The sequence below is a fragment of the Phacochoerus africanus genome, chromosome 9 (genome assembly GCF_016906955.1).
Source record: "Phacochoerus africanus isolate WHEZ1 chromosome 9, ROS_Pafr_v1, whole genome shotgun sequence".
In the NCBI taxonomy this organism is placed as follows: Eukaryota; Metazoa; Chordata; class Mammalia; order Artiodactyla; family Suidae; genus Phacochoerus; species Phacochoerus africanus.
In genome coordinates, this window is record NC_062552.1 from 58,272,484 (window position 1) to 58,283,896 (window position 11,413).

An 11,413-nucleotide genomic window follows, 5' to 3' on the forward strand; every position below is an offset into this window, starting at 1 on the left:
TTAACTTTAAGGGAGGTGAGAAAGTGAGTATATGCTATTTTTAGCTTCTAGAGTGAGAGACAGACTTTAAGGTGGGAAAGTCTCCAATCACCAAAAGGAAGACAAACACTAGATGGAAAAGAAAAAGAAAGACAACATTCACTAGAGTTCACTTTTTAGTACCCATGCCAAATATTAACATAAACCCTTCTCCCAAACTTAATCCTCCAGAAGAAAAAATACTGCCAATTAACATAATGCAGCTGCTCCTTATAAAATCAAAATGTGCTTGCTCTCTCCCTAAAAGAATCATCACCTGAAATCTCATTGGTCCACTGATTCTGGCTTTTACAGAATCTCTGTATGACATTCAATCCTCTTCTGGTTCCTTCATAATGCTGTCTCAGAATTCCATAACCCATGAACAAAATTATAAAGCTAACCATCAGCAGCATGCTCTAGAAGAAAGGGATAAAAAAGGAAAGGCAAAATGAGTTTAAATATATGTGTGGCAGAACAAGTGAGAAAATTAGCAGATCTTATCATCTTTACTTCTGTGAGAAGTCACAAGACTGTAATTGATACATCTAACTTCTATCCCACACCCCTCATTTCATGTTCTCTTGCCCAGAGCCATCAACTGCAACTGCTTAGGCTTCATTACTTGATTGAATGATCCAAACCCTCATTCCTAAGGAATCTGGGCTCTTGATGGTCTTGTAAGATGGTCGGAGTCTTTCATTAACTTTACCACTGAACATAGCAAGACCAAGAGTCAACTCGAGGAGATCCGTGAGTCTCATACTCTTTTAAGCCTCTGCTGACACTCCTCTGATAGCGAGGATCAATCATCCGTGCTAGCAGCTCTTTTGGCTTGTTTTCCTGGTGACATGAAGAGATTTGGGCATCCAGGTGGCAGTCTTAATTTCCAATCAGTGGTACTATGGTGTGTCCCCTGGTAGAAGCATTCCTCTCATGCTCATCAAGCCCGCCAAACCAGCACACCCTAGAATCATAGGGACAGAAAACAAAACACTTTCCAGTTTATATTATATGTAAAGGGTACACTTTCCACTTCCATCTTGGAACGTATACTTTTGCGATGGAAAAAAATAGGGGTATATTTTGGTTGCTGACTTAGAGCATATAGCATATCTCGTAGAATAGCACCTTAACCTTGCAAAATTTCCCAACTAGCATTATACCTGAGTTTTCAGTAGACCATCCCACCTCTCTATAAGACCGCTTATCTCGGGTGATGGAATAAATAAGACTGGTGATCTCCATAGTTATCTGCCTTAACCCTCTCACCATAAAGGGTTTTCTTTGTCAGAAGCAATGTTTGAGGGATATCATGATGGTATATAAGACATTTAAAGCTATGGATGGTGATATGGTCTGAGGCATGATGGTCAGGGATATTGAATGTTGTCATCAGAGAGCAATCATCCAAATAGTCCCATATAACCCACTCAATTCCAGGCATCCTACTTTCCAATCAATGCCCTAATTTTCAGTAAGAGAGAGGCTGTTAATTCAGTTAGTGCCTAAATTCAGCAAATGAAAGTTAAACTTGGTTTTCAGCCATCTAGAGGTATAGAAAATCCATAGTTTTCCGTCCACACTTTCAGTTACGGTCACTTTACAACACAATTCACTGAAGGATCCCATAGGCTATGGTTGGTTATGTGTTTGAACAACAGTTTTTGCTATAAAGATGAGAGTTGGTTAAGGAGAAATGTATGTAAAACAAATGATGAAGTTAATACTGGTTACCAGAAAGCAAAACAAAAAGAATTGAAAACATAAATTTTTGGACATAATACTCAGTTGAACTATTCTCCAACCAAAAGAGGGTTCAAAATATCCTACTGAAGTTCCTGGATACAGATTATAATAATAGATTACCTGTATCAACTAGTTACCAGTTTAACGCTTCTGATGCCTGAAGAACCCTTTGTCTTATTTTCACCAAGTGATTGTTTAGCCTGTGTTCGGAAATCCGAGATGACAGAAAATTCAGCCTAATCTGAGGCTGATCTATCTTTTTTTGTGTGTGTGTTTGTGGCCTTTTTGTCTTTTTAGGGCCACACCTGCGGCATATGGAGGTTCCCAGGCTAGGGGTCCAATCGGAGCTGTTGCTGCCGGCCTATGCCACAGCCACAGCAACTCCAGATCCGAGTCGTGTCTGCAACCTACACCACAGCTCACAGCAACGCCGGATCCTTAACCCACTGAGCAAGGCCAGGGATCAAACCCGCAACCTCATGGTTCCTAGATGGATTCGTTTCCGCTCCACCTCGATGGGAACTCCCCAAGGCTGAACTATCTTAATAGCTACCAGTTCTCCCTTGAGTTCTTGGAGTTTTTTTGTTTTTGTTTTGACCACACCCATGGTATGTGGAAGTTCCCAGGCCATGGATTGAACCTGTCCACCATAACAGTGACCCCAACTTCTGCAGTGACAATGCCAGGTCCTTAAGACACTGTGCCACAAGGTAACTCTTCCCTTGTGTTAAATGTAATTTACATCCTTAAAACTAATTTCACAGCTTGAAGTCTTTCATATTTCATTGTTAATGAAGTTTCTGCAAACACATATAATCTTCAGAAGTTCCTGTTGTGGCTCAGCCCTAACGAGCCCGACTAGTATCCATGAGGATGCGGGTTCAATACTTGGCCTTGCTTAGTAGGTTAAGGATCCAGCATTGCCATGAGCTGTGGTATAGGTTGCAGATGTGGCTTGGACCTGACGTTGCTGTGGCTGTGGCGTAGGCCAGGAGCTGTAGCTCTGATTCAACCCCTAGCCAGGGAACTTGCATATGCTACGCCTGCAACCCTAAAAAGCAAAACAAACAAACAAACAAAAAAAAAACCCCATAATCGTCCAAGCAGAAAGTGAATCATAGTTTATTAAAATGCCTTAAAAGTATAGATTATAGTTCTGTATACCAAGATAATTTATGGTTCAATTTTAATGATTTTTGTAACAATTGAAGTCCATGAGTTGTTTCCTTTAATAACTTAGGGTTAGGCAGCCTCCTCAGCTATTAACATCCATTGGATGAATGACTTCTTACTTTGAAGATGGAATTGGGTACAGGTAGTTTCTTTGGCAGAAGTCTTAAGTAAGGTTCCCTAGAAACAACCTGAGATAGATACTTGTTTGCATGTGACTTATTGAGAATGCACTCAGAACACCCAGGTGAGGGAGGGAAGGAAGCAGGATGGAAAAGGACTTACATAAGCAAGAATGGGGTTTCAGGTGAAAACTATCTTCAGCCTCATCCCACAAGAAGCTATGGAGTATAAAGTATCCTTCAGAGCCCTTTTTGCCTTGAAGCAAGGGAGTGGAATTTTTGTACCCCTGCCTCAGATATTTATTAGTCCTTGTCCAAGAAATGAGAGGTTGTTATAACTCCCAGGAATCTCCAGCCCAGAGGCTTCAAGCATACAATAGAAATCCTCCAGATTAACGAATCCGACTAGGAACCATGAGATGGCGGGTTCGGTCCCTGGCCTTGCTCAGTGGGTTAAGGATCCGGCGTTGCCACGAGCTGTGGTGTAGATTGCAGACACGGCTCGGATCCCAAGTTGCTGTGGCTCTGGCGTAGGCTGGCAGCTACAGCTCCGATTCAACCCCTAGTCTGGGAACCTCCATATGCTGCGGGAGTGGCTCACATAAAGGCAAAAAGACAAAAAAAAAAAAAGAAATCCTCCAGAGAAAGTTGCAGGTATGACCCATTATCCCAAGTACCAATGACAGCTGGGCATTGAACACAACATCCAAACTGGTTAAAGAAATCTCAGAAGCACTGGGTGGAACATCAACAAGGTCTGCCAAGGTCCACCTCTTGCATAGATCCATGCAAGATTTGTGCTTTTCACATTAGGTTTGCTCCATCCCATCACAGATTCACCAGGATTCTAGTTACAATTTCTGGCAAAATGTAAGAGAGGAGGGATTGTGAGAGGAGCTATAGCCCCTGCTGCTGCAGTTGGACTCATGGTCGTCATTGATATTTATCATCTCTCCTCTCTACTGACCAGCCTGGATTTCCCTCATCCTCAGGTAGTCTTTGTGCAGGTCTATGCATTTTGTCTGGTGGATGACCCAGATTCTCATCTCAGCTCATGGGGACCCTGAGCTCCTGATGACCATGCTCTTATCAGGTCACGGTTGCTGAATTTTTCCATCTACAGTGAAAACTGGCCGTGGAGTACCAAGAGGCTCCTTAGTGGATCACCCAAGTGCCAAGCATTTTTGCCTGTCCCATTACATAGTGGTAGCCCCACCTCCTCACTATTATGGAAGTCAATTTCCCTCACAAGGTGGTAGCTTCTTTTTACCGGCACAAAGACCCCTAAGTGGCAAGATGGCAGTCATGGTATTAAGTTAAATAGGATTCTTTGTTCCCCAGTGGAAGTGTCCTCTGTCTGGAATTAGGATCTAGAGAAATATAGAACCTAAAAGTTGTGGGGCTAAGAAGAACAAATTCTTCAAAAGGATTTCTGAGAGTAATGATGAATGGGGCCACTCTTACTCTTTGGTTCTCAGACGTGTGTATTGTACTGACTGAGGACACAGCACCATATAATGACTGCTGGTTTAAGATAAAGAGGAATAGCAACCCATGCTCACAAACTGTCATTATAGTCAGATGTTAATTCTTTATCAAGGTACAACAGCATTACTGTAGATGCTTTTCAAGGTTAAAATAGAGTTCACCTCTATGCTCAAATAAAATTCTCTGCCTCAAATGTCATGGCTTTACTCTAGAACCCAGGTGGTCTTCACTGTGACCCTCCTACTGGAATTGCTAGGATAAATATGTGGGTAATTCTAAATAAATATTGATTTATGAAATAACAATAACAATATCTTGTAGAGTTTAATATAAAGAATTATAATACATGACAGCAGTAAGATATGCGATGAGTAGCGAATGTAAAGGGTTCTGAGATCCCTGCATTGTTCAAGTAGTGGTAAAAGTTGTAATTTATATTAGAGAAATTTCCGTCAGTGTAGGTTGCATATTAAAATCTCTTTTATAACACTAAAAAACAGTAAAAGAATGTACAACTAGCAAGCTAATAGAGGAAAAAATAGAGTACTAAAAATTTTTTAATATAGGAATTCCTGTTGTAACTCAGCAGTAACAAAGCCGACTAGTATCCATAACGACTCGGGTTTGATCCCTGGCCTCACTCAGTGGATTAAGGATCCGGCGTTGCTGTGAGCTGTGGTATAGGTTGCAGATGCAACTCAGATCCCACGTTACTGTGGCTGTGGCATAGGCTGGCAGCTATAGCTCTGATTCGACCCCTAGCCTAGGAACTTCTAGATGCTGCAGGTGCAGCCCAAAAGACCAAAAAAAATTTAATTTAAATTTTTAAAAAGGCAAGAATAGAGCAAAAGGTGCATAGAATGTATTGGATAGATAGAAAAGAAGTAGATAGCTGGTTTGCAAATCTCTCAGTTACTATAGCAAATATAAACGGGAATAAGAATCACAATTAGAAAGTGAAACTTTAAGACTGAATGTAAAACTTTACTGTATGCTAATTTCAAGAAATACACCTTAAGTATAAAAATATAATGAGGCTGGGAGTTCCCCTGTGGCTCAGCGGGTAAAAGATCCAGTGTTGTCACCACAGTGGCTCGGGTCACTGCTGTGGCATGAGTTTGATCCCTGGCCTGGGAACTTCTGCATGCTGTGGGCATGGCCAAAAACAAACAAACAACAAACAAACAAAAAATACAATGAAGCTGGTCCCTGGCCTTGCTCAGTAGCAAGGATCTGGCCTTACCGTGGCTGTTGTATAGGCCAGCAACTAAAGCTCTCATTCGACCCATAGCCTGGGAACTTCCATATGCTGAGGATTCAGCCCTAAAAAAAAAAAGTCTGAAAGCAAATTAATAGAAAAATGTATATCTGCAACCAGTAATCAAAAGAACCCTGATGTTGAGAAACTAACATTAGACAAGGTAATCTTTACAGTGAAAGGCTTTATTAAAGGTAAAGATGATGTTTCATAATGTTGAAATGTCAGCTCACCAGGAAGATAGAAATTTGTATGTCCTCCATGATGTAGCTTCAAAATATGCATGACAAAAATGGACAAAACTGAAAATAGAGAAATATACCACCATAGTAGGAGGTTATGAAACATATCTCTCAATAACATAAAAGTGGACGAAATATCAGTATAGATGTAAAAGATTCATACCACACAATGTTACCTAATTGACACATATATAAAACTGCAATCAATGACTGCAGAACACAGATTTTTTTTCTCCCAGTGCACATGAGTGGGAACTTAAAATTTTTTCTTTAATTTATTGGAATATAATTGACTTACAAATCTGTGTTAATTTCAGGTGTATAGCAAAGTAAATCAGACATACATATACATATGTCCATACCTTTTCAGACACTTGAGTGGGAACTTTTTAGAAGGAGCCATGGGCAGCAGGAATTAGAGACCTAGTCTCCCTAAAAGAATAATGGATACAATTATGTCTGTCTTTCCCCCCATACATTTGTGCTCTAATTCCACTCTCTTCTTAAGTGAGTGGCAGATGGGAGTTTGTTTCGTCAGGGCATGTGAGGCTCATATCACTTTGGGTATTATGAGCAAAAGGTGAGAGTAAAAACTAGAGTCATATTTTGGAGGAGACTCCAAGACCTCCCTTGTTGTGCTCAAATACAAAATAGATTACATTTCCCAAAAGTGAGATGGATCTGGTGAAATAGGATTTGTGGCAAGAAGTGGCAACCAGGGAGGTAGAAGTCAAGGAAAAGTAAATCAGGCAAAAGTGAACTGATGCAAAGAAACTGCTGAGATGGAATGTGGATATTTGCTAAGGATTTGTAAGGGGTCCCCAGACCTTGGAGGTAGGTCATTCTGGGTTATGCTCCTGCTTTCTTGAACTATTTCATTGATAGTAGTATCTTCCTTTGTATCCTGAGTTTTTCGGTATGTATTATATACATTTTTAAGTACATACAGAAAAACTCAGTAAAGTTCAACACCAGTGTTAATAGCAGTCATTTATGAGAATGTGATCGGTATATACTGATTTTTGCTTATTTTTTCATTTTGCTTATTTGTATATACTGATTTTCCTAAAATAAACTAATAAGCATGCATTACTTGTGTAACTGTGTAACTCCTTTGTTTCTGCACTACATTCTAGGACAACCCCCTCTTTTTTTTAACAGCAAGCAACCAACCTCAAAAGCCTACAAACCTGAGGTTGATCATGAATCCAAAAACCACCACAGCACAAATCACACACAAGTCTGCAGTCACCATCTTGTGATGGAGCCGCAGTCATAGGGGGGTGTTCTCTTTATCAGTTGGATCTAACAACTTGTGGGGCTTGAATTCATGGTGTGACTATAAAGCAGTCCTGAGTTTTGTTCCCACAAACACTCCAAATTGTATAGGTTCAGGAAGAGGTGTCTTTCAAAGAAGTCATTCCGCTTATATCAGTTTTGGATTTCCTCTCACAAAAATGTCTTCAGAGCTAGTTTGTAAAGCTAAAAGAAAATCAGTTTCTTTATAATTTGTAAGAAACTCTTTCTTAGCTTACAGTCTTACTCCTCTTTTTAGTCCTTCTCTCCCTGCTTTCTTAGCTAAGTTTCATCCCTTCCTTCTTTGTATTCTTTATTTTTACTGCTAATGTGTTTGACTAAGACTTCAAGGACTTATTGCTGAGGACCTGGGGAAAAGAGTGTGGGAAAGGGTTCTGAGCCTTAATAAAGCCTGGGACTTGGGGAGGGGGGCTGGGAGAGGGCTGGACAGTTTGAGTGTGAGGGCCAAAGGTAAAGTGACATTATAATTTATCACCCTATTCTGGGATATTTTTGAGTGCAATACAGGACATGATTAGTAATTATGCCAGGTCAACCCAGGAAACACGGTTACCCTGGGGGTATAGGGAACAAGTCAGGGAAAGCACTCTGACTAATATCTGTCCACTTGGGCTGACTTTAGGGCCAGAAATGGGTGTAACTGGCTTAGGGCCATAAATGTGAATTGCCGGAGATAGAGGATGGCTTTTATTTGAGGATGGAGCTATCATTACATTTGATCATTTGATCACTGGGACAGATCCATGTTTAATTTAGGGAGATCTCATTCAGTAAGAAACAGTTTAATTGAATTCGTTGGAATTGCTTCTAATAGGTTTTTACATTTTTATGACATACACTTTTGGATACTCATTAGAAATAAAAATATTTGCTAGGTATTATAACAGACCTACCCACCTATATATTATCTGTCATCTTCCAAGACTCCACCATAACCCTGGAATTTTCACATCTCCTTCTCTTGTCAAAAGACTAATAAAAAATAAACCACAAACAAAATCCCTCTAATTATATGATTATTCAGTCTAAGTTGTTCCTTCATTCAATACCCTGTAGTCTGTTCCGTTGTCCTGTGTTTTCAACTCTGGAAAAGCTACAAATTCATTCAGTTGGTTGGCCTTTCTACATAAGTTGTTTACTGTATCAAACCTCATTCTTTCTCATGGAAATGGGCCTATAATTCAGTGTCCATACCATGTATATTAAAGAAGTTATTGTTTTGTTTCTTAAGTCACTGTTCACTATAGCACACATTTTAACCGACCTAAAATCTATAAATTCCCTCTTTTAATAGTTTCAAAGCTAATTCTACTATCTATAGCATATACTTCTAAAAGAATGCCAATAGGGCAGAATTCATTCATTCAAAAAAAATTTACTGCATTTCTCTTATTAGTAGGAACACTGGCGAAATACAGGTGAAATCACATAATTCCTGACCTCAAGACTCTCAAGTTTTGTAGTAATATCAACAAACAATCACAGTAGACTATGTGCTAAATGCTGTAGCAGAAGAACATATAGAGCACAGTGATGGAACAAAGAGACTAAGGACAGAAATAATTTTGGTTGACAGGGAGTTAGAAAAGGCTTCCTTTAGGAAACACTTGTGCTGGGTCTGGAAGGTTGAGTAGAAATTTGCTATGAGGGAAGGAAAGAAAAATTAAAAAATTTGAGCCCCTTCTGTGAACCAGACACCTTACATAGGGTATTTAATATACCACTCTCATAACACTTATCAGACAGGTTTTCGGTATCCCATTTTTTACAGAATTTTAAAAAGATTAGGTTGTTAGTTCAAGGTTACATAGCAGGTGAGCTATAGAGACTGAAGATTCAAACTCTATGTGTCTGATTCCAAAATAGCCTGTGCTCTTTCCATGGCACCATACTGCCTCCCAAGCAGGGCAGAAGGGCATGTATTAGTAGTCTTAAATCCTATATGATGCCGTCTACATAAAGTTCAAGAACAGGCAAAACTACTCTGATGAGAGAGGTCAGAATAGTAACTATGTCTGGCAGAGGTGATATCTGAAGAGCATAAGGGAGACTTTTGTGGTGCTTGGCCAGTTTTCACATATATATACATATATATATAAATTCATTTAGCTGTACATGTAAGATTTGTGTACTTTACTGTATATAAATTATATCTCAAAAAATGTAAATAAACATATTTGCTATGTGCTGTGGCTTTTAAGGTCAAGAAAATTGATCTCTGGATTCTCATAATTCCTTTTTTATTGACAGGCTGCTTATTTTAGGTATTTATTTTTCCCTGAATAAAATGGATTAATTACAAGTAAATAACGGATTACAAGACAATGGATCAATCTTGCCTCTCTTAAGCATAGGACTTTACTTATAATCTGCTTCCTAGTAATCCTAACTGCCAAGATCATAAAATTATTGGTTTTAAAGGAGGAAGAGTTGGGGTTCCCAGGTGGCTCAGCAGGTTAAGGATCCAGTGTTGTCACTCCTGTGGCTCTGGCTACTGCTGTGGCTTAGGTTTGATCCCTGGCCCAAGAACCTCCACATGCAACAGGCACAGCCAAAAAAAAGAGAGAGAGAGATGAAAAGTTCCTTAAAGACTTCTACAGGGGCTACCACATGGATCTTTTTGAGCCTCTGATAAAGCAAAACTATAGACCTCTTCCCCAGAAATGTACTATGCATAAAATTTTGCATGGAATTTTGAGACTATTACACCACTTAGAACCCACCTAGCAGCCAAAGATCTCAAATTAAGATTCTATGAGGACTTCCTGTTGTGGCTCAGTGATAACAAATCTGGCTAGTATACGTGAGGATATAGGTTCGATCTCTGGCCTCCCTCAGTGGGTTCAGTATCCTGTGTGGCTGTGGCTGATTTGACCCCCAGCCTGAGAACTTCCATATACCGTGGTGTGGCCCTAAAAAGCAAAAAAAAAAAAAAAGGTTCTCTGAGGCAACCCAATCCTTTTCCCACAGAGGAATAAAATCGACCTAAGAAAGGAAAGGAGCCTGGTTAGGGGCTGAGGGAAGACAGAACCCAGACCTTCTGATGCCTAGACATTTATGCTGTTCACTCCTCTTCAGATATTATTAGATTGCTTGTGCCCCCAAACCTCCATCTGTGGAGACATTGAGTTTAGAAGGATTTCCATAATTTTCCAAAATTTCCATTTAATTTTCCATAATTTTCCTTTGTAATTGGAATCATACCGGGAGCTAGTCAAATTTTACCTTATACTTATTGGAGAACGACAGATGCAAAGCTGAGCTGGGGACGTTAGTCTTTCTTTTTTTTGCAGATTGCCTTAAAACCTAGAACTGAAGTTCAAATTAAAATATGATTAAAAGGTTTTTTGGAGCCCTGCAGCCGCGCCCTGCGCCAGAGCCACAGCAACTTGGGATCTGAGCCGCCTCTGCGACCTACACCACAGTTCAGGGCAACACCGGATCCTTAACCCACTGAGTGAGGCCAGGGATGGAACCCACAACCTCATGGCTCCTAGTCGGACTCGTTAACCACTCAGCCACGAGGGGAACTCCTCTTTTTTGTTTTTTAATTGTTTGTTTTAGACAAATTAACCCTGAAGTGTTGCCCATATTTACACTCTGAAACTTAAAACTTTATCCTCTGTTGATCTTTATAACACTGGAAAGATCCCATTGAACTTACTTTTTGCTCTACAAATTTCTCAATAGCTTCTGATTAAATACAATAAAATTCCAGCCTGGTCCAGGAAATTTGTCTGATTCGTACCCACTTCAGTTTGGAAAAGAACTCTCGCACCCAGTCCAAATAGAGACTATAAGAAGCGAAAGAGGACCCAGAAAGCCTTTTCTTCTGTGTGAAAAAGCCTGATCCTTTGTGGGGCAATCAATGAAAGAAAAGGGCTCAAGCTGCAGCCTACACATTTCTTTGAGTTTAGAGAGCTTGGGATGAGGTGCAGAAATCACATAGGCCTGTAGATAGACATGGAATAGAAACCACGTGTACATGCATTCTACCTGCAAAAGTTTTCCTAGGTATTTAGTAAGCTGTTCCTTCTGCGCAACCATCT